The 21213-nt window shown below is 39.2% G+C and overlaps 1 non-coding gene across 1 annotated transcript; it reads left to right on the top strand.

The window, feature by feature from the left end:
- Positions 1–4547: 4547 nt before the first annotated feature.
- On the top strand, positions 4548–4654 carry LOC125400022 (U6 spliceosomal RNA). Its single transcript, XR_007231854.1, has one exon. It is a non-coding gene; the product is annotated as a U6 spliceosomal RNA (small nuclear RNA).
- Positions 4655–21213: the final 16559 nt, after the last annotated feature.

The raw sequence follows: 21213 nt of genomic DNA, 5'->3' as shown, positions 1-21213 counted from the left end.
TACTATTCTTTATGTCAACAATGCAGACAGGACCACACTGGTTTTTTTGTTTTGAAGCAAAATGACTTAGAGAATATTAACATTAAGATAGAACAGTGGATTTACCCTATGAAAAGGATACAACAAATTTCAGTACCATAGATTCGTAACCTTTCAGGTATTAGCTATTGTACACAGATATTTATCCCTTCTGTTGATTTCTACAATAGTTACCTTTATTGTTGACCAGATACCTTCCAGAAAGAACTTCCGGGGAAGGTGTCATTCTGTCTCCTGGCTAAGAGACAACAGTTCGTCATGGAAGGGAAGGTATGACAGTTGGATTGAGTCCTTTGAGGCAGTTGATCAAACATCACAGTGCCAGGCAAAAAGTGTAGCAACCCTCAGGCCAGAAGTGGGTTGGGCTACATCCCTCAGAGATCCACCTCCAGTCACCAACCTGTTACCCACGCTACTCAAATGTTCCACTACCTCCCAGAACAGTGCCAGTAGCTAGGGTCTGTGTTCATATACAACACAATAGCAGAGATGTCACACTCACAGACAACTGTCTTCATCATTCATCTGAGAGTTTGATATCATTCACTTGCAGTGTCTCTCATATAAGCCATTCCTAAGAGTTGGTACACATACTAAGGCCATTGTTCTATAGTTCGTTCTTTATTAACTTTTACTTCTTTGAAACTGTTTGCACCTAAATGTTATAGACAATAAATTCTACATAAAATATAGATGGATATAGTTTTTAGTTTTTATTTTGAAGATTTTTGTCTCCTTTCCACCTAGACAGAAAGTTACTTTTTAAATTTTTTATATGGAAGAAAAATCACACCATTTTTATGTCCCAGAGAGTTTTTGAAGTTGCTGAAAGGTACTTCTCATTCTCTTGTATGGACTGCATGATAGTTAGGGGATACTGTATCGAAGGCTTTTCTTGACTATTTTAAGTGCCATAGTTTTATATAATTTTACAATAATATATTTCTATAACCCCTTATTTGTAATATTGGAATTAAAATAAAGATTCAAAGCTGAGCTTTAATAGGTTCATAAAATCCTTATATTTATTTGACATATGGTGAGGTAACAATCAAATAAATTTAAATAAAAGATGTTGTCTTGACTCTAATTGAATTATTTTGTCCTTTTCTCCCTATTGTGTGACAGAAGCCAGGCAACTTAGTACAGCAATATTTATTTCTAAGTTCTCATCCTCACATTTTCAGTTGTGTTTCCTAAGACAAGGCGCAAGTCACATTCAAAGTGTGATACTCCGTTAGTTAGCCAACCACAGCTGTCTCCTCTGTTCTTGAAAGACTAGCAGATCAACTTCATCCTTGGAGATGTCTGCTGGGTTTACCTTTAAGGATGTGAAAAAAATATTTCAAAGGCAATACCACCTAGGAATTGATAAATCTTCTCTTCTACCAAAGACAAGTTCAAAGTTTAACATAGCCTTTGTCAGCTACTTCTTATGTTTCCAGTTTAAAATAAGAAAATACAGGTGAAACAGCAAGGATCTATATAAGTCATGAACAAAGCATTTACTTGGGTGTGTCCTTGTTTTTGTTAAGAGCATGAGCCTCAAAACTGGGCATTTGTCAGTCTAAGAGTAAGACATGGCTTTGCATCTAATGGTTTCAAATGAGAATTACTCTTTTGATTTTATTCATTTTAATGGGTTTTGAAATAATCATTGGAAAGTGGATCACAGCTGTAAGTGCCAAGATGCAATTTGGTCAAAGAAGCTGTTCGGCTTTCATCCTGTAATCAGAGCTGACAGTCTCAGAAACAGAAAGATCTCATGTTTGCTGATGAGCACTAATAGAAGCCACCAACAGAGTTCAAATAGCCATTTAATGCAGGAGGCCATCTGGAGAACTATTTAAGATCAGTCTCCCAGAAGAGAGGTTAATGGTGAACCTTGTGTATAAATCTCCACCTCCATTCATATATTTAAGTAGTTTTGCAGCGTTTTCACTCTTTGTGGTGACAATATCACATCGGTCTTTTCATTGATGTGAATATTACTGAAAACCTAGGCAACAGAAGTGACTGCAGAATTCCAAATTTGGACAAACTAGAGAGAACATGCTTTTCTCAGTCCTGCAGAGTGCTGGGAGAGAGAGCACTGTTTCCAGGAAGACTTCCTATTTGCATAGCATAGGAACAGACTTGGGAAGACATAGGGGATGACATCTGATAGAGAACTGCCAAAAATCTAGTGTGTATATTTAAAAAGTGCTGTAAGAAATGTAATTCAGCTTTGGTGTCAGTATGATGACAAATACAATGACTAGTATGACTTCAAGTCCAGAGGTTTAAAGTTTGGGGATCAAACAAATTTGAGTTCAAATCCAGTCTTGAATGGTCTCTTAGCTGTGCAACCTTTCAGAAAACAACTCTACTTTTCTTTCTTCATCGATAAGATGGGAATGGAATGGCAGTCCTTTTTTTTTTCTATCATGAGACAAAAATGTAGACAATGTATGCAAAGTTTTAGCACTATTTTTAGGACACAGCAAGAATACAGTAGCTGCAATAATGATTTTAACAATATCATTATTAATAAAAATACTGAGAGCAATAAGGATCATGGAAGGGTTGGGGAAAGAATGTGTTTTTAGGGGCAGCAAGCTTCAGGGTATTGTGTGATGCCAGGTTAAGAGGCAAAGGAGTGACTCAAATAAAATGGAATGTTGGGGTGGATATTAGATAGCTCCGATCTTCTTTCATCATTGTCATCTCTGGCAACAGTGATTCTGAGGCAGATAACGTGGTACCCTGTTGCTGAGAAACTAAAATATTGGAAGGGATGGATTTTATATGACACCCAGGAAGATGTTCTGTTCTCAATTCCTTCTCATTCCTGGTCTCTTTTTTGTTTACCTTTTGTGTGTATGTGTGTGTAACTAAACTAAACTCAAACTTTTTTTTTTTTTTTACTTACTAAAAGTGAAAGAAGATTTATGGAACTTAGGAACATACATCTTATTATTTGAGGTGTTTACTGCAGGTACTATTTATCATTCAGCGTACATAAAAGTCGGCACATTCTCAAGAGAATTCTGTAGTCTTCACTTTTTTACTTCTGTGTGGGATACATCTGAGGATCAAGAGGAAGCTCTAACAAGCAGCTGTTTCTGTCTTGCAACAGGACCACCACATGAAGGATTAACATAATGCTATATTCTTACTATTTTGGCAATCATTAAAAGAACACTTCTCTCAAAGATGTTGATGATGCAGGTGTCTGATGAATTCGTAGCACATCTCTTTAGTTCAAAGAATATAATGTAACAATTTGTAAAGGAGTTGAGAGTAATTTGGGAAATAAGGAATACAGAAAAAAGGTCCAGTTTTTTTTTTTTTTTTTTTTTTAGAGAAAAAGCAATACAGAAAATAAGCAACAGTCACTGAGAGTCAGCGAAGTACAGATGTTTGGGAGACCGAAGACATACAAAGGTAGATACCAGGCCTTTTGGTTATTGTCTGTTCTAGTTTTATTTCCTGTTGCTGTGATAAACATATGACCAAAAGCAGTTGGTTTCTCCTACAACTCCAGGACAATAGTACGTAATGGAGGAATTCAGGGCTGGAACTGGAGGCAGGAACTAAAGCAGAGACCATGCAGGGACACTTGTTTTCCCAGGCTTATTCTGCTACCCTTTTTCTACTGTGCAGACCCAGCTATCCAGAGATGGTACTGCCTATAGTGGGATGGGCTCTCCTACATTATGAGTCCCATGTTTTCCTCATATTACCTCCAGGGAACTTTGTAATTTTATACTTTCTGTCCACATGGGTACCCTACTATGGAAGCTGACTTTGCCACCTATTCTCATACTTGACCCTCTAAAGACTAAGACACCCTTTTCTAGCCCCTAAGAGTGTTGTTGACTAATAGCTCTAGACTGGTTTTGTTTTGGGTGGGGGAGCTCTATCCAGGACCCTTCTAAGAGATCCACTCTGTCCAAACTTCTGCCTCTTCCCTAGGGTAACCTGTACCCACTGACTGTTCAATGGATGGTAGAAAGTTTTGACTCCTTGCCTACATTTTAGACAATTCTTAAGGGTCAGCACATTTCAAGAGCAACCCATGCACATAACAGAAGCCCTTGGAGCAACGGCCTTGTAGTTGAGTTCTCTCTGTGACTAATCTTTGTCTCGGGTGTTGAGATTCAGAACATGCCTCAACAGGTTTCTTACATGCAAATATCTGCTGCTTGGGGATCCTGGGATAAGTCATGCCTTGAAGTATTTATGAAAGATATAAAGTAGCCATGTGCTACCTTTCTCTATGGATTGGCGATTGTCTTTGTCCACTCATTTAAAGGTTGTTTCTTTATTTAATACATTGTAAAATGATTGTAAATGAAGAGGCCATTTCTGCCTGGATTATCACTAAGAGTTCCATTCCGTTAACATATGGATCTATTCTTGAGCAAATGTTACACTTTTCAGTTTCTCTGAAATCATGATGTGTTGATCTGACAGATTTATTTTGTCAAACAAAATATGTTCCTTTTAAAAAAATATAGGCAATTGTGTTCACTTTGGTAGCATGGCTACCAAATTTGGAGCAATACAGAGAAGATTAGCATGGCCCTTGAACAAAAATGACATGGCAATTTCTGAAGTATTCCATATATTAAAACAAACAAACAAACAAATAAAGGTAATTCATTCTTAGCTTTTTCCTAGAGTTGTGTTAATTTATACATTGTGGTTTGAGGGGAAAGATTGCCTTTCAACCTTTGGGCATCCAGATCTATACACATGGCTTATATTTGCACGTTATTTAGTCTTTAATTTGTATCAATAAGATTTTCATAACGTCTTCATTGAGTTATCAGACACATATTAGTGGATTTTTCCTTAGATATTCCTTAGATTTATTTTGTTATAAATGTTAAATATTTTAATGGATTTCAGAGGAAGGTGTGTTCTTATGTGATAAAGGAGACATCTCTCTTCAGAGTCTTTCTGAGCAGACTGCCTCTGAGGATGAAAACTTTGGACATTGCATCTGTTGTCTGAATATAGAGCTCATTTTGTTACATGGACCAACTGCACTACAGTTTTAATATATACTAAAGACCTTGCTTTTATTGGATTTGCACATTGGACTTGAAGCTAACTAACAAGACTGTTAGGGGACAAAGGTACTTGCTACTGGGCCTGATAACCTGGGTTGATTACCAGGATGCACAGAGTGGAGGGAGACAGCTGACTCCCAAAGGTCGACCCTGACCTTTACATGTGCCCTCTCTTACAAACAAACAAACAAACAAACAAATGTAATAAAATATTTTAAAAATAAATTTTAGCTGGCCTCCACATGTGACCTCCACATGTACATGAACAAATCAATACATGTAAAAATATTTTAAAGATAAATTTTAGCTTTTGATTTTATTTACACACAAAAATATAATTGTTGTTTCTTCTGTGTTTTATCTCACATTAACAACCATGATGAACTTGATTATTACAACTCATTTGTTAAAAATAGTGGTTTCTTTGCAGTTTTTTTGTAGCCTTGATGTACACCTAATTTCATTATGGATAATAAAGTTTTTCATTTTTATTTTCCAGTCATTGCCTTCTTTAGTGATATTAGTGTCCACTTTGTCTTATTCTTGTTCTCAAAAAGAAAGTTATAAATTTTCTACTGCTTAAGTGATGTTGAAATTTAATTTTTATAGATAATCATGGTGGATAACTTTGTTTGTCCATTTATATTTATTTATCATTTTCCATTTGCTTCTGGGCCTTGAAGGCTGATTTATGTGGACATCAATCATATTCCTTCGCTTCTGGATTCCAACTGGGTTCAACCATTAGCAGGTTGGTATATTTCCTTTGCAGCATCTTCTTGCTGAGGATGAATCTCCCTTTTTGTTCCAGAGTGCAGGCAGACTAGTGTGCCATGTCCAGTGGATATGGGTAAAAGAAGTTCCCTGAAAATGACTTTAGAAGGATCTAACTGAGACAAACAAATTGAACTAGATGTCTCTGGGCATTAGGGAGGTATAGGAATTGCTAAAGCATTTTAAAAATTACTTTAAGTATTAATGCTTCTTTACATTTATAACTGTAAACACCCCTTCCGTTATTTTCCTGTAAATAAGCAAGGCACTGGGGATGGATCTATTTGACTCCATAATTAGCAGTTATTGAACTCCCCCTTGCTACCTGGGTTGCCTTGATCAAAAGGACTATCAATGTAATGGCCAGCTGGTCTACACTTATGCCAGGATGAGTCGTCTGGAATGCTCCACAGATGCCTTGAAACGATTATGCAGAAGATTGAAGTTGATTGCCCTGGCACTTGAAGCCATTGCCCCAGCCAGGGCTGTTAGAAACAATTGTGTAGCAGATGCTTTGTAACCATAAACCTCAGGAAATCCTTTCACCTCCACTAGAGGTGGAGCAAGGCTCCTGGTGCAAGGCCTACTATGATTGGTACTAGGGAAAGAGGCCATAACTGGACCAAAGCACAAGCCTTAATGGCTTTGAATGGTGTTTAAATTTGAGGCTGTGATAGGTCCAAAGAAGTGTATGATTGGTCTAAACACCTCCTTCCAGGTTATAGAGGCAGGCTGTTCAGGCTCATTGAGACACTTGTGTGTTGCAATGTAAGGTCTCATAGAGATTTTCCAAGACCACCTTCAGTATTGTGGGCTGAACTGGTAACAGAAAGTAAACAAGTTCACTCACAGAGCTTAATGGCAGCTTGTTAGATGAAAAGTGACAAACTCCACATCAGCTTGATAGCTGAGGACCCTGGATGTGCTTCACAGGTAGACGAGACACTTTCTGGCTTTACACCCTCAACACTGGGTTCCCGTATAGCTTACCAGCTTACCTTACATTCTTAAGTCCTGGGAGCCCAGTTCCAAGTACAGAATGTCTGCGCCTACAGTTTGATAGGTAAAGAGATTTCGGCAGCCTTAGAGATGGTCCAGGATGTTCAAACTTGGCTTCTTGCCAAGCACTGGTATCCCAGACGATTGAGTTTTCATGCAGCAGCCATTTTCTCAGTCCTCACTTCCATGTGCAGACTGGCAGGCGTCGTAGTTTGATAGCTGAAGAGCTAACGATGGCTCCCACCTACTAGTGACCCTTTACACCCAGGAATCCTGCCTACAGCGTATGTTTGCCTGAGTGGTCCTGGTCACGCCCAGCACCCAGTTCCTAAGCACCCTGCTACCTGACTCTCATCCCAGTTTCAGAGTGCAGTCCTGATAGAGGTAGGCACCCCAAGTCCCTTCTTCCTGGAGCCAGCTGCGGGGCAACTGAAGAACCAGCTAAATGGTTGAAGGGCAGTAAGGAGAAAAAACTAGAGGAAACAACCCAAAGTTCCTTCCTAAAAATTAAAGCCGTTAGATCTTCAGGGACCAGGGTTCCAGGAATAAGCAGGCTGAGAGCTGTTACAGTAGCCGCTGCAAGCGCCAAGGGTCCCAACACCCCCTGCCCGAATGGAGGCTATCACATTAGAGGGTGCCATTTGCTGTTGCTTCAGTCTGCTGCTGCCTCTGCCGTCTCCAGCCTTGGAGGGAAATGAAAGCTGCTAGAGTCCAGTATTTGCAGCCCTCCCTTCCTCCCCGTGATTTCTACACAAGTAGATACAAGACTGCTCCATCGGCTGACAGCTCTCGAATTCATAGCCAAGCTTCCCAAAGTCAACATGTTGCTTTCTTTCTCTTTGCCTTTTCCATAGTCTAAGTGACATGAAGTGAGGGAGAGGCCATGCAGGACTGTCTTCGAATATTTCTTAATATCTTCCCCATGACTGATAGAGAGATGTGAGTCCTTGTCTTCATAGAGTCTCATTTTACTTAATAATAAGCTATGTACATAATTTTAAAATATTATTTTATAAAAATCTTCCTTGTTCCTCTCAGCTTCCCAGTCTGAGTCTATGTATATGTATTTTTAAAATCAATTTAACACTTTCTATCACAACATAAGCTGATAGAGATACTGGAAATAAGATTGTCTTTATAATTTCATTATGCAGTGGGATTAAGTACTCCAATCTTTCCGTGTTCCTTTCAATTACATATTTACAGGCAAAAAGTTATAACAGCACAGAGAATTATGAATTCTTCTTTTTAGCAGTCATTGCTGCACATTTGCCCTCAAATTCAGTAGAGACACCAAGGTTTCCTTAATGATTTTTTTAGTGTTGAATTTTTAGACTTTTTTATATTTTACTTTAGAAGTAATTCTGCAATGAATGCAAATTTTCAAAAAGATAAACTTTGTTTCTAAAGGAATTATTTAGAGAAATCTAATTACAAGATAGACAATCTATGCACATTGTTGCTTTAGTATTATAGCTTTTGAAATGTCAAAATGTCAATAATTATTTCCTTAAGCCATATGCAGTAAAGTAGCTCTTATAATTGACACAGAGTAGTTTTTTTGTCATCAGAATAAATGAAGTGAGTTTCTTCCATTGGTCTGAATGCTACAGTTTTAATAAAAGTTTCTCAAGATTTTCTGATTTCTCTCTTTGTCTAGGTTGCTTGTATGTGAAATGCAAGCAAGACTTAAACTTTAATTGCATTAATGTACAAACAATGTGCTGTATGTAATAAAACACTTACCGAAACATTTAAAGACTGGTTCACTTAGGCTCACAGTTCAAAGAAATACAATTGGTGTAGTGGGGAAGACAGTAGTGGGAACTTGGTTGATGCTGCTGACCAGGCAATGGAGAAACGGCATATCTCTGCTCAGCCTGCTTTCTCCCTTCCAATCCTTTTATTGAGTCAGGTATTACAGCCTGGGATGATGCCGCTCACACGCAGGGTCATGTTTCCTTTCTCAGTTAAACCTTTCTGAAAACAGTCTTGGAAACACACCTCATCAATTCCTGAAACATTTCTTAGTTCAATTAGTTTTAAAATAGAAATTATCCATCGCCTGTAGTTAAGACACAAAATATAGCTGTGTAACTGAAAAAAAAACAGTGAATTATAGTTAGAAAAAAAAAACATTTTTTTTCAATTATGTTTTCTGAAGCCAATTCTTAAGTTGTTTTGTTTCTATTTGGTTGCTTCAAACCCTCTCCTCCCAATGGAGAACTCTTTCTATCCCTACGGCTGTTTATAAAGCAACGATGCCTTCATAAGGACAGGTTCTGAGATAAGTAGTCGCTCTCCAAAGCCAGTGAAAACAGCACAGTGGAGGAGATGGCTGTGTTGGGATGCGGTAGTTGAGCTGGGTCACATCTGTGTGTCCCTTGTCCTTGGAGATGTGGTGGCTCACCTGTGCTCCCCCAATCCCATGCAGTTCTTTGCTGCACAGGTGTTATGAAAAGAACAAATATGGCAGCCTTTGTGAGGGTGAGATTCTGGAGAGTAGGCCTCTTTGCTGCGGTGCTTTAGATAGATAGATAGATAGATAGATAGATAGATAGATAGATAGATAGATAGATAGATAGATAGATAGACAGACAGACAGATAGATAGATAGATAGAGATAGATAGATAGGAGTGATATATATAGGAGTGATGCCAGTGTGCTTTGACAATCATTATTGCAGTTCCTCCATGCTATATTACCTCAAGTGTGCTTGTGTATAGCTGTGAGAGAAGTCTGTGTGTGCTATAGCCAGTTTGTATTTTTATACTGAAGGTGAAGGTCTAAACCCAGAGTGAAAATAAAAATTAAAATTAAAAATTCCCATAAAAAGTCATATTTGAGAAGGGCTATGATCAAATTTTACAAAATATTCTCTCTTTCAGAGGCATTTGCAAGTAGTCTGACGGGAGAAGCTGGGGTCAGGCTGGGAGTGGATTAACCATATTGGAAAACTTTCTCCATTAGTTAACTTTTAAAGCCTTGTCAAGATGTCATTTGAAAGATACTTGAAGTCCAATAAAACCAGAACTGCAAATCTTGCATAGTTAGCAATTATACTGCCTTGATGTGTGAACTTGCTTACGCCAGTACTAGTTTTCAGTTACTCAAAGTCTAGACAATCCCTAGGAAACCTTAGGAAATGTGTTTCAGTACTTACTCTCCACATTATTCTTCCTCTTTCTAGTATTTTCTACTTTTATCTCATATACTTTTGAGATTTAAAGTTGTAGCTTCTTTATGTGAGAGTAAAGATGTAGCATTTGTCTACCCATGTTTGGCCAATCTACTTCTTATGATGGTCTATAGTTTTATCTGTTGGGCTATTAATGATGAGATTTCCTGTTTTTAAATAGTACTATAAATCCAGTATTTTCTTTATCCATTCATTGAAGAACACCAAATGTTTTGGTTACTGTAAATAATTGTCAAACAAATGCATGAGTGTAATATCTCTTTGATACTCTAGTTTGCAATGTACACACGTATGTATATGGTTTTGTGGTATATGTGGTTCAGATTTTAGGTCTTTTTTAAAATTTTAATTTATGCTTTTTATTTTTATAAGCATATATTTATTGTACAAAATAATGTCTATTATTGTGATCTTTTCAAGCATGTAAATAACATTTACACATTGATCATGTTTATAATGCCTCTTGTTCTTTTATTCTTTTTCCAGATGATGCCTGTCTTCTTCCCTAATAGACCTCTTTGACTTTCATGTCTTTGAGTTTTCTTATCCTTTATCCCTCATTTTAAAAGATGCTATACTTGTCTTTCTGAATCTAATTTATTCTACTTATCATGATGATCTCTGGGTTCACCTATGTCCTAGCATGCTAAGCTGTTTGTGATTCTTTGTGCTTTTATACAAATCTTAAGGTGATTTCTTTTCTAGTCCTTAAAGAATGCCATTGGAATTTTGTTGGTGATTGCATTGAAATTGTTGATTAATTTAAGCAATATAGGCATTTTAACAGTATTAATTCTTCCAAAGATGAATTATTGTGTTGTCCCATACTTAACATTTTATAGTTTTTAAGGTGGAGGTCGTTATCTTTCTGGATGTTTCTTAGTAGGTACAATAATATTTTTGAGTCTCTTTTGAATGGGGTTTCTTTATTTACTTTTTTCTCAGCAGTTTCATTATTTGTAGTACATATACACAATGGAATTCTACTCAGCTGTAAAGAAAAACTAAAATTATGAAAAATTTGAGAAAAATAGATAGAGCTAAAGGATAAAGTGAGGTGATACACATTTGAAAAGATAAAAACCTCATGTTTTCTCTCACATGTGATCCTAGTTTGTAATGTACACACGTATGTATATAAATGGATATAAGTGTGGATAAAGTCTAAAAATTTAGAAAAAAACTAAAAGAGGTTGGAAAGAGGTGCAAAAGAAGAGGGGGTGTAAAGGAACAGGTGAATGAAAGCGAACAATAGGATAAGGGGAAGAAAGATATGAGGGGAGTGGAGGCTTGGGTAAACGTGAATGGAGAAGCAATTCTAATATATTTCAGTTTGAAATAACATCATTCCAGGCATGAAGGTCACAGCATAGACCTTTCATCCCAGCACCTGGGAGACAGAGGCAGAGGCAGGCAGATTTCTGTGAGTTAAATGACAGCCTGGTTTACATAGCAAGTTCTGGATCGGCTAGAGCTGCATAGTTAAGACCTTATCTAAAAGAAAAAATAAAGAAAAGAAAATCATTATATACAATATTTTGTATGCTAATTTAAAAATTAAAAGCTATTAGTCTTTTATTTTTGAAGTTGTTATTAGGTCTAAAAGTCATGAGGTTGGAATCTTGAGGGTCTTAGTCTATGAACATATTTTCTGCAGAAAGGAATAATTGGATTTCTTTCTTCCCTGTTTATATCCCTTTCTTTTTTTCTCCCTTGATAGTATACTATCTAAAATTTCAAGAATTGCATTGAATGACAGCAGTAATATGGGAATCCTTGTAATATTTCTTTTTTTCCTTTTTATTGTTTTTATTGCACTATACATTTTTCCCTGCTCTCCTCCCTTCCACCCCTCTCCCCTTCTACACTCTCCCGTGACCCCTGTGATCCCAATTTACTCAGGAGATCTTGTCCTTTTCTCCTTCCTATGTAGATCCACGTATGTCTCTTTTAGGGTCCTCTTTATTGTCTAGGTTCTCTGGGGTTGTGGATTGTAGGCTGTTTTTTGTTTGTTTGTTTGTTTTGCTTTATGTCTAAAAGTCACTTATGAGTGAGTACATATTATATTTGTCTTTCTGAGTCTGGATTACCTCACTCAATATGGTTTTATCTAGATCCATTCTACTACCTGCAAATTTCAAGATGTCATTATTTTTTACCTCTGAGTAGTACTCCATTGTGTAAATGTACCACATTTTCTTTATCCATTCATCGGTTGAGGAGCATCAAGGTTGTTTCTAGGTTCTGGCTATAATGACAAGTGAATAATGTCCCCTGCCCCTGCTGATCTTTCTATGTCTAGGTAGACTGTCAACTCATGAATATACAAAACCTGACAAATAATCCACCCTTCCTTCTTTTGTATTGTCTACAGGAAATAGAAAAGTAGTCATGGCTTGGAACTGGAGGTTGTTGAGGGTACATTCATTTTTCTTCTTTGTACAAGGTATCAGAGAATCAGCTCCCTCTTGCTTCATTGCTTCATTCCAGACTAGTTGGAACAACCCAAGTATTCTACACAGGGGATGGGGCAACAAGAAGTAAGAACAAAGACCATGAAGAGCTGTATTTTCTTCAAGGTCAGTGCCCAATCACAATCCAGAGCTGTAATATTTCCTGACCCTCCTTAACTGGCTGATTGAGCTATACAGCAAAAGTGAGCTTGACTCCCTTGCATCATTTATGGACTGACTCCCAGTATGCATATTTATTTCATAATAAGCTAGCTTCAGAGGCATTCTTTTGGGCCACAAGGTAGATGCTGGCTAGAACAGAATGCCAATATTGCTGTGAGCTTCCAGGGAAAGAAAGATAAAAAAATTTATATTTTCCAAAGTGCCCAGCTTGACCGTGACCATTAGATGGCTCTCAGTTACAGCACTGGGTTTTTACACGAGAAACCCAGAATGTTTCTTAAGCAAAGACTTTTCTCCACAGCACAGGGATGGGCTAAGTTCAGGCTGCTTTTGTCTTTGACTTTTGTTTCTGTGCCAGTTTTACTTATTACATCTTTCTCTCCTTCCCTATCTGTAAGCCCTCCCTTCTGTTGTGCTGCCCATCTGCCACAGCCTGAGAGGTGATATCTTGTTTCTCACCCTCTGTTCCAATAACTGGAGTCTCTTCAAGCCCTTGTTTGTCCAATATTAAACTTGAGCACATTCCCTCGAGCACCCACATTGCTGTTTTTCAGTTGTCCCAATTCTGAGTCACAGAAACTGGGAGGTGCTGCTTGCCTTTAATCTTCCACAGTAGCCTTTCTATTTTTAATATTTTGAGCACTCATACTGTTCTCTAAAATGGTTATAGTTAAATAACATTCATTGAAAGTACTTCTGATAGCCCCTAAGAATTTAACACAACACCATTTTCAGTTATAACAGTGAGTGACTCTACACCTGTAGGAGATGATTTTCTGTTGCCATTACAAATGAACTCTTCTCTTTATGGAAGAGTTTATTTAGGGTGAGATTTCAGGTGGACAATCTATAATAGTGAAGAAGACATGGCATTTGGGAGCTGAGAGATCACATCTCCAACCTCAAGCACAAAGAGGAGACAGTACATTGGCAGTGGGCTGAGGTTATAAAATCTCAAAACCTGCCATGGTGATGTACTTCCTTCAGCAATGCCACACTTCCTAAACCTCCCCTAACATCACCACCAACTGAGGACCAATTGACCAAATACTGGAGCCTAAGGAAGTAGGAAGCAATTCTTATCCAAATCACCACAGCACATTTTTACCTTCTTTTCAACTTCTAGAAACTTTACTTTTTCACATGGGGTTGTATAGCCAGAAAATATTACAGTTTTCTTGTCCATTTGGGGGATAGTGATATGACAAGAGGAGGTGTTTAAGAGAATCTGAGACTTCAGATTACTCAGGGATGGGGAAAAGAGCATGCTCAAGGTGATGTTCATGGAGGAGGATGTCAGAATGTTTCTGGCCAGGTGGGTCCTTATCCTATAGGATAGAAATCAGATGCAGATGAGTTCTGAAGTAAAGCAAAAGTGCAAGTTGCTTATAAGGCAGATCAGCAGGCCCGAAGGAGCCCAGCCATGGAAGGGAAGTTGGCAGCATGCTGCCATGTAGGCAGAAGAGTAGCAACCGTACACATCTATCTCACTTATTGCCTTGAATAGCCATGTCTTTTCTGGGAAAGGCTTTGACAAGAACAGGCTTTTGGTGGGGAAAGGGGGGAGACTTTAACAGAAACTTTCTCATAGCTCTGAATGTCCCTAGATTTGTGTTGCAGGTCCCCCTGGATCTTGCTGTGCTAGCATATTGCAATACAAATATAATGAGGTCCAAGGTTAATACTTGGTCAGACTTCTCAGCTGATGGTCACTGGTGTCACCTGGGCATCCCATAGTCCCTGCTATTTGATTGCTGTAAGAAGTGAATCTTGGGAGTCCTGCAGACTGTCCTGTTTCCCTGCAGAGTGAGTGCCTGCTGCTGCAGCCAATGCAGTCCCTTCTATGGAGAAGACATTCATGTTTCTCTCTTGTCTGGTGGTAACTGAGGATATGAATTATAGAGACCTACCTTGTCTGTCTGCCCCTTTTTCTCCCCCCCCCCACTCTCTCTCTTTCCTTGTCTTTCTGTATAGCCTGAGCTGTTATGTCTATGTAGCCCAGGCTGGTCTTGATGCTGAGACCATAAATCAGCACTTAATTTCATCAGGTTACTCACAAATGGGTTGCACAAATCAGTGAGGCTGAAGACAAACTGCAATGACAACGTGGAGTGATGAAGGGACACTGACCCTTGCATCAGAGTATGCCAGGGTTAATTCTTCCATTTCCTTTGGTGCCAATTTTCTAATTAGAGTTTGGAAACAGTGCTGCCCTCTATACCTCCCTGTGCTCCCATAAAGGTCAGGAGTAGCGGATGTGTTGGAGCACCTTGTGACCTTACAGAGCTGAAGGGGTGTCAGATACCATTATGTTCAGTCATGGGGATGAGGGAAGCTTTACTAGTACATGCATTTGGAATGTTGCTCTTTGTATTTGCCTTCATTGCCCCGGCCTCATTTGAGTTTTCTACTATATTTCAAATAACAAGAACACAAGGGATGTTTTGTTGGGTCTCCAGGAAGCCAGCTTAGGTATCTGTGAGCTGGGGTGTGATAGAAGCTCCAGAAAATCACCTTTATCACAAGCATTTATTTTTATGGGTGCCTCTTTTCATGCTACTTCTGTCCTGGCACTTAATACACATGTATACAAGACAGTTGTTACTTGTGTTTCTGGAAACCTGTCTACAATGTAAGCTGTTCGAAGTCAATAACAACTTAGGGAATCTCTTGGCTTTCATCTATTCTAATGAAGCAATCATGCAGTCTAAAAGGGAGTTTCCCCCTTTCATAGAATTCCCTATATACATTTAGCTGGTGAGTAACACTGAAAATAAAGTTGAAGGATCTATTAATGTTTTACATATACTGCCATGGGTGAGTGTTTTGTTTTGTTTTGTTTTGTTTTTCCAGACAGGGTTTCTTTTGGAGCCTGTCCAGAACTAGCTCTTGTAGACCAGGCTGGCCTCAAACTCACAGAGATCCACCTGCTTCAGCCTCCCACTTGCTGGGATTAAATGTGTGCGCTACCACCTCCCAGCAAGGTGAGTCATTTGTAAGGTTTAGTAGATATTAATTAGTTGACCAAATGTTATAGGCCATGGCCATTACTTAGTACCAGGGAGAGGGTTCTGAAATGCAATCTACTCTTTCATAGACTTCACAGACAGGTTCATTTCAAAGCAAATGTAGTTTGTAATAGGAGGTGCATACTGTAAAAGCATTAGTTATTTAAATAAGATGTACCGACAAGATAAGGCAGTGATAAAAAAATAAAAAGCTTTTCTAAGGCTTGTTAATCACAGAGACATAGAAAGGATTGTGTTCCATGACTGCATCTGAGGCACATGTTCCTAAGACTTCTTGTAATGATGAGATGATGTTCGATATTACATCTCTTCTTAAGAAGATGTTATGTTTTCTGTATACCCAGACCATGCAATGGGATTTCATAAATTTCTATCAAATTGCAAGCTGTATTTCCTTCATTTTGTTCCTGAGCCTCCTCATTACAATTTGGGGCTTATAAGTAGCTTTTGATCCTTTTCCAAGCTGTTTTAAGGCCAATGAGTATTGGCTTTCAAGTAGCAAATCACTCTGCTCAAATATCCACAGTTACAATAGTGATTCCGTCTTTAACAGTACTTGGGAGACACCGCTGTGCCCGCTGTTTCAGGGCTGTGCGTTTCCTTCCCTTTTACATACTTTTTTTTTCTTGGTCTAATTCTTGCAGAGGAGATGCCGTGGATCTCTCTTAGCTGCAGTACTCCAGGTACAGCCTGCTGCCTTTGAACTAAGATCTAAAAGCAAGAAAGTTTTTATGATGCTCAAACCCCAGACCAGAAATTCACGTCAATACTTGTCCAGAGGGGAAAAAAATACCTTTTTATTTTAATAGACACTCTCCTCAAATGTCAGGCAACATGACTGTTTTTTCCTTGATGCTTTGTACTTCACAATGTACTTTAAAAAAAAAAGTAGCTTAAGATGTGAGTTCTTAGGTACTTGATGTATTATTCAGAATGAATTCATTTGAAGGTGCATCAAGATCTGACCATGACTACTATCCTTTGTCTTACTTCACTTACTTCACTTCAGAGTTTTAATGTAGACAATTCACAGTGATAAGCTCATCCCAGTGGGGAAAGGCATCTTTTGATGCCTCATTCACTAAAGGAGAAAGCCTACTTGTTTTCCGCACAGGCTTTACTTAGAGACTTTAGCTATGAGACACCACGGAAGTCTGTTGTACGGCCTGAGCACTGTGCTAGTTCCTACTCCATTCTCCATATGATCCTGTCATGTAGTCATCTCTGCAAGGAAGGAAGTCACACACTTTCCTGAGGGCCCCTTGGCTATCTATATTTACTTATATTGATGTTTATTCACTTGTGTTTGTTTATAGTCTTCAGGGGTTGAGGCACGTCATAGAAGCCAAGAGAAGTTGTCTCCTAAACTGGAAAAGTATTCTTAGTAATGATCTGGAATTTAGAACCCTTTTTTATGCTCTCATTTGCAAATTTAGCCAGCAACTAATATAAAATGAAAGGAAATGATGTCATTTGCCAAAGTGCTTGAAAATAGTCCGTGAGAGTAGAAACTCCTAGAGAATGATTCATGGAGCTGGGCACTGAAGTGTTGTGAAGGCAGATTCAAGCAGGTTTCAGACTGTGTGTCAGTATTGCTCAGCATGGAGACAGTGCTCTTGACCTTGGCTGTTAGTTTGCAGAGTGATGCATCAAGAGTGGTATGGGAGCTGTGGAAGAGAAAGCCTTTATATTGGCTCCTTGCCTGAAAGAACAACCTTAACCTTATGTTGGCAAACTGAAGCAGTCAGCATGACGTCAGGACCCATGCTTCAATGTTCACAAGCTGATTGTCAATGGGAACGGTCACCAGGATGGTTACATTAGGTGAAACCCTGTCAAACTGATTTCCTGCATGATGTGAAAAACAAACCGGCAGAATCTGCTTTTCTCCTCTCTAACAGTGTGCCCCCCACCCACTCAGGTGCCTACGTCTTTGCAATAACGTTATTCAGGATGAGATGTATAGCTCCTTTCGCTGTGCTTTATTAAGCCGTGCTCTTGGCTTCCAAACAGAATTAGTTTTTTAAACCTGTGCATTATGTCACAGTCCGTGGAATAAGTAAATGGCATTTTTAAAATCTCCTCAGAGGATATGTGAAGAATGTTATAGTTCAGTCTTGACTATATTCATAGATTTACAAAATTCAAAAGTAGCAGAGGCCTCGAGTTTGGAGATGGAACTAGGGAGGAGGTATGGTTCTAATATAATAGAAAGAGCATGGCTGGCTGGGAAGAACTGCATTTGTGACCTTATTCTTTTGTAGGGATTTTTAATGAAGGGCACTGTGGAGATAATCCTAACCTTAATATTTGAAGATGGAGAAGTTACTTGGATGCTCTGATCTGCAGCCTAGCTCCATTATCTCTCACATCCATGGCTGGGTTAGGCGAAGCCTTGACTTTCTTTAAGTCCTGAGCTTTATTCAGCTGTGACTAGATAACTGTTCAAGTACAGAGACTTCACTCATGGAATTAGTCTTTGTTTGTGAGGCCCGCTAACCCAAAACTTGTATTTGCTTGGCAAACTAGAAAACCTTCGCTCTGAGTAGTGGCCTCTTTCTTTGTCTTTAAATTGGAATTCTAAAATCATTGAGAATAGTAGGGAGGCATAAAAAATGTGTCAGGGAGCTAGAGTGAGCTCAGGTACAGAATGGGTCTCATGCAATGATTGCAGTGTTGTTAGAATGTGATACAGACAATCATTCTTCAGCTTGGCAGTGAGAAGCAGGATGAACTTAACTGGAGGCTGAATAAAGGTGTTTTCAGACAGACGACCTGGTGACCTTGTAATGACAGTCATATTGGCGGAGTGTGATTGTGATGGGAGACTGTATATCTTATTTACATTGCTACTCTGTTTTCCTAATGACTCAAAGTCCCTTTGTCCATCTTCTCTGTGGTTCTCCAGATACTACAAAGTTAAACCTAGGAGCACAGTCCTCAAGTCACATAAGTCCTAGTCACCTGTGACAAGTAGCTCCATTTCTTGCAGCAACCAAGGCTCAAAATTTATAGACCTCACTATAGTTCAGTGATTTGATAGCACACTAGCAAGAATTATGTTTCATCTGCTGAGATGTAACCGTGCCTTTGCCGGGTTACACTATGCACACATACTTAACTTCTGCCACTTTAAAAGTCCCAGGCTATTTTGTTAGCCTCTAGGTGAGAAAATCAAGGTTCAGAAAAGTTTAAATAACTTACCAAATATTCAGCATTGAAGTCAGAGGAAACCATGATTATTTGTAAAATTTTGATTATTCCCACTAGGATAAACTACACTATATAAAAGCAATCGTTTACTATTTTTTAATGTTTTTTTTTTGTTTCTGTAGGTGGTGTGTGTGTGTATGTGTGTGCATGTGTGTGATGCTAGCCCTTGGGTGCATGTGTGAAGGCCATAGTTGTATTCAGGTTTATGTCTCTATCCTTTAACATCTTATTTTTTTTAATTTATTTATTTGTTTACAAAAATGTCCACTTCCTCCCCTCCTCCCCATACCCTCCCATTTCCCCCACTCCCTCTCCTCCTCCCCCACAACTCCCTCCCCTCCTTCCTCTCCAGTCCTAAGAGCAGTCAGGGTTTCCTGCCCTGTGGGAAGTTCAAGTTCCTCCCCTCTCCCTCCAGGTCTAGGAAGGTGAGCATCCAAACAGACTAGGATCCCAGAAAGCTAGTTCATGCAGACAAAACAAGACCCAGTGCCATTGACAATGGCTTCTCAGTCAGCCCCCATGTCAGTCACATTTAGAGACTCTGGTTTGATCACATGCTCGTTCAGTCCCAGTCCAGCTGGCCTTGGTGAGCTCTCATTCGATTAGTCCCCTTGTATTCGAGGGTGAATGCATTTCACACGGTTCTGATTTCCTTTTTCATGATCTCTCTCCTTCTGCTCCTCATTTGGACCTTGGGGGCTCAGTCCAGTGCTCCGATGGGGGTCTCTGTCTCTATCTCCATCTATCGTCAGATGAAGGTTCCCTCTAGTCCTGCCTTTCTTGCTCACGTTCTCCCTCCTTCTGCTTCTCATTTGGACCTAGGGAGTTAAGTCCAGTGTTCCAATGTGTGTCTCTGTCTCTATCTCCATCCATTGCCTGATGAAGGATCTATGGTGATATACAAAAGATCTAAGGTGATATACATCAGTATGGTTATGGACCAGGGCCAGTTCAGGTACACTCTTCTCTGCTGTCCAGGGAACAAAAAACTAAACACTAAAACTCTAATTAACCCAATTTTAAAAATGGGGTACTGAACTGAACAGAGAATTCACAACAGATGAGCTTCGAATGGCCAAAAGGCACTTAAGGTCATGTTCAACCTCCTTAGCGATCAGGGAAATGCAAATCAAAACAACTTTGACATACCATCTTACACCTGTCAGAATAGCCAAACTCAAAAACACCAATGATAGCCTTTGCTGGAGAGGATGTGGAATGAGGGGAGCACTCATCCATTGTTCGTGGGAATGCAAACTTGTGCAGCCACTGTGGAAATCAGTGTGGCGGTTTCTCAGGAAACTGGGAGTCAACCTCCCTCAGGACCCAGCAATTTCACTCTTGGGAATATACCCAAGAGATACCCTATCATACTACAAAAGCATTTTGTTCAACTATGTTCATAGCAGCACTATTTGTAATAGCCAGAACCTGGAAACAACCTAGGTGCCCCTCAATAGAAGAATGGTTAAAAAAGGTGTGGAACATATACACATTAAAGTTTTACTCAGCGGTAAAAAACAATGACATCTTGAAATTTGCATGCAAAAGAATGGAAATAGAAAACGCTTTACTGAGTGAGGTAACCCAGACCCAAAAAGAGGAATATGGTATGTACTCACTCATAAGTGGATTCTAGCCATAAACAAAGGACATTGAGCCTATAATTCGTGATCCTAGAGATCACGAATAATAAGGTGAATCTGAAGAAAATCTTATAGTTATCCTCTTGGATATTGGAAGTAGACAAGATTGCCAGGCAAACTTGGGTGCAGGGGGGGTGGGGTGGGGGTGGAAGTAAGGGGAGATGGTTAGAGAGAAGGGAGAGGTCCCGGGAGGATTGGGGATGGCTTGGGGGAATGGGAGTGGGGGAGGAAGGATGGATATGAGACTAATGAAGTATATATCTCAACTAAGGGAGCCATTTTAGGGTTTGCAAGAGTCTTGATTCTGGAGGGGTTCCCAGGCCCAAGGAGAGGTAACATCTTATTTTTTAAGATAAGATCTCTCACTGAACCTGACAATCTCAAGTAGACTGCCTAGCAAACTAGTCCTATAGAACCCCCTGTTTCTGTCCCCTTCCTCATAGTACTGGCGAAATAGCATGTGATGACCATACCCCAGTTTTACATGTGTGTGTGTGATCTGAACTCAGGTCCTTACACTCACTCAACAAGAACTTTTACCCACTGAGCAATTTTCCCATCCCCTATTTCCTATGGTTTTATCAAACTGCAACTAGAACTCAACAAAAATAATTTCC

The sequence above is a fragment of the Myodes glareolus genome, chromosome 27 (assembly GCF_982192425.1).
Source record: "Myodes glareolus chromosome 27, mMyoGla1.1, whole genome shotgun sequence".
NCBI lineage: Eukaryota > Metazoa > Chordata > Mammalia > Rodentia > Cricetidae > Myodes > Myodes glareolus.
The sequence above is the reverse complement of the archived record's forward strand: the minus strand, read 5'-3'. Positions and strand labels throughout refer to the sequence as shown.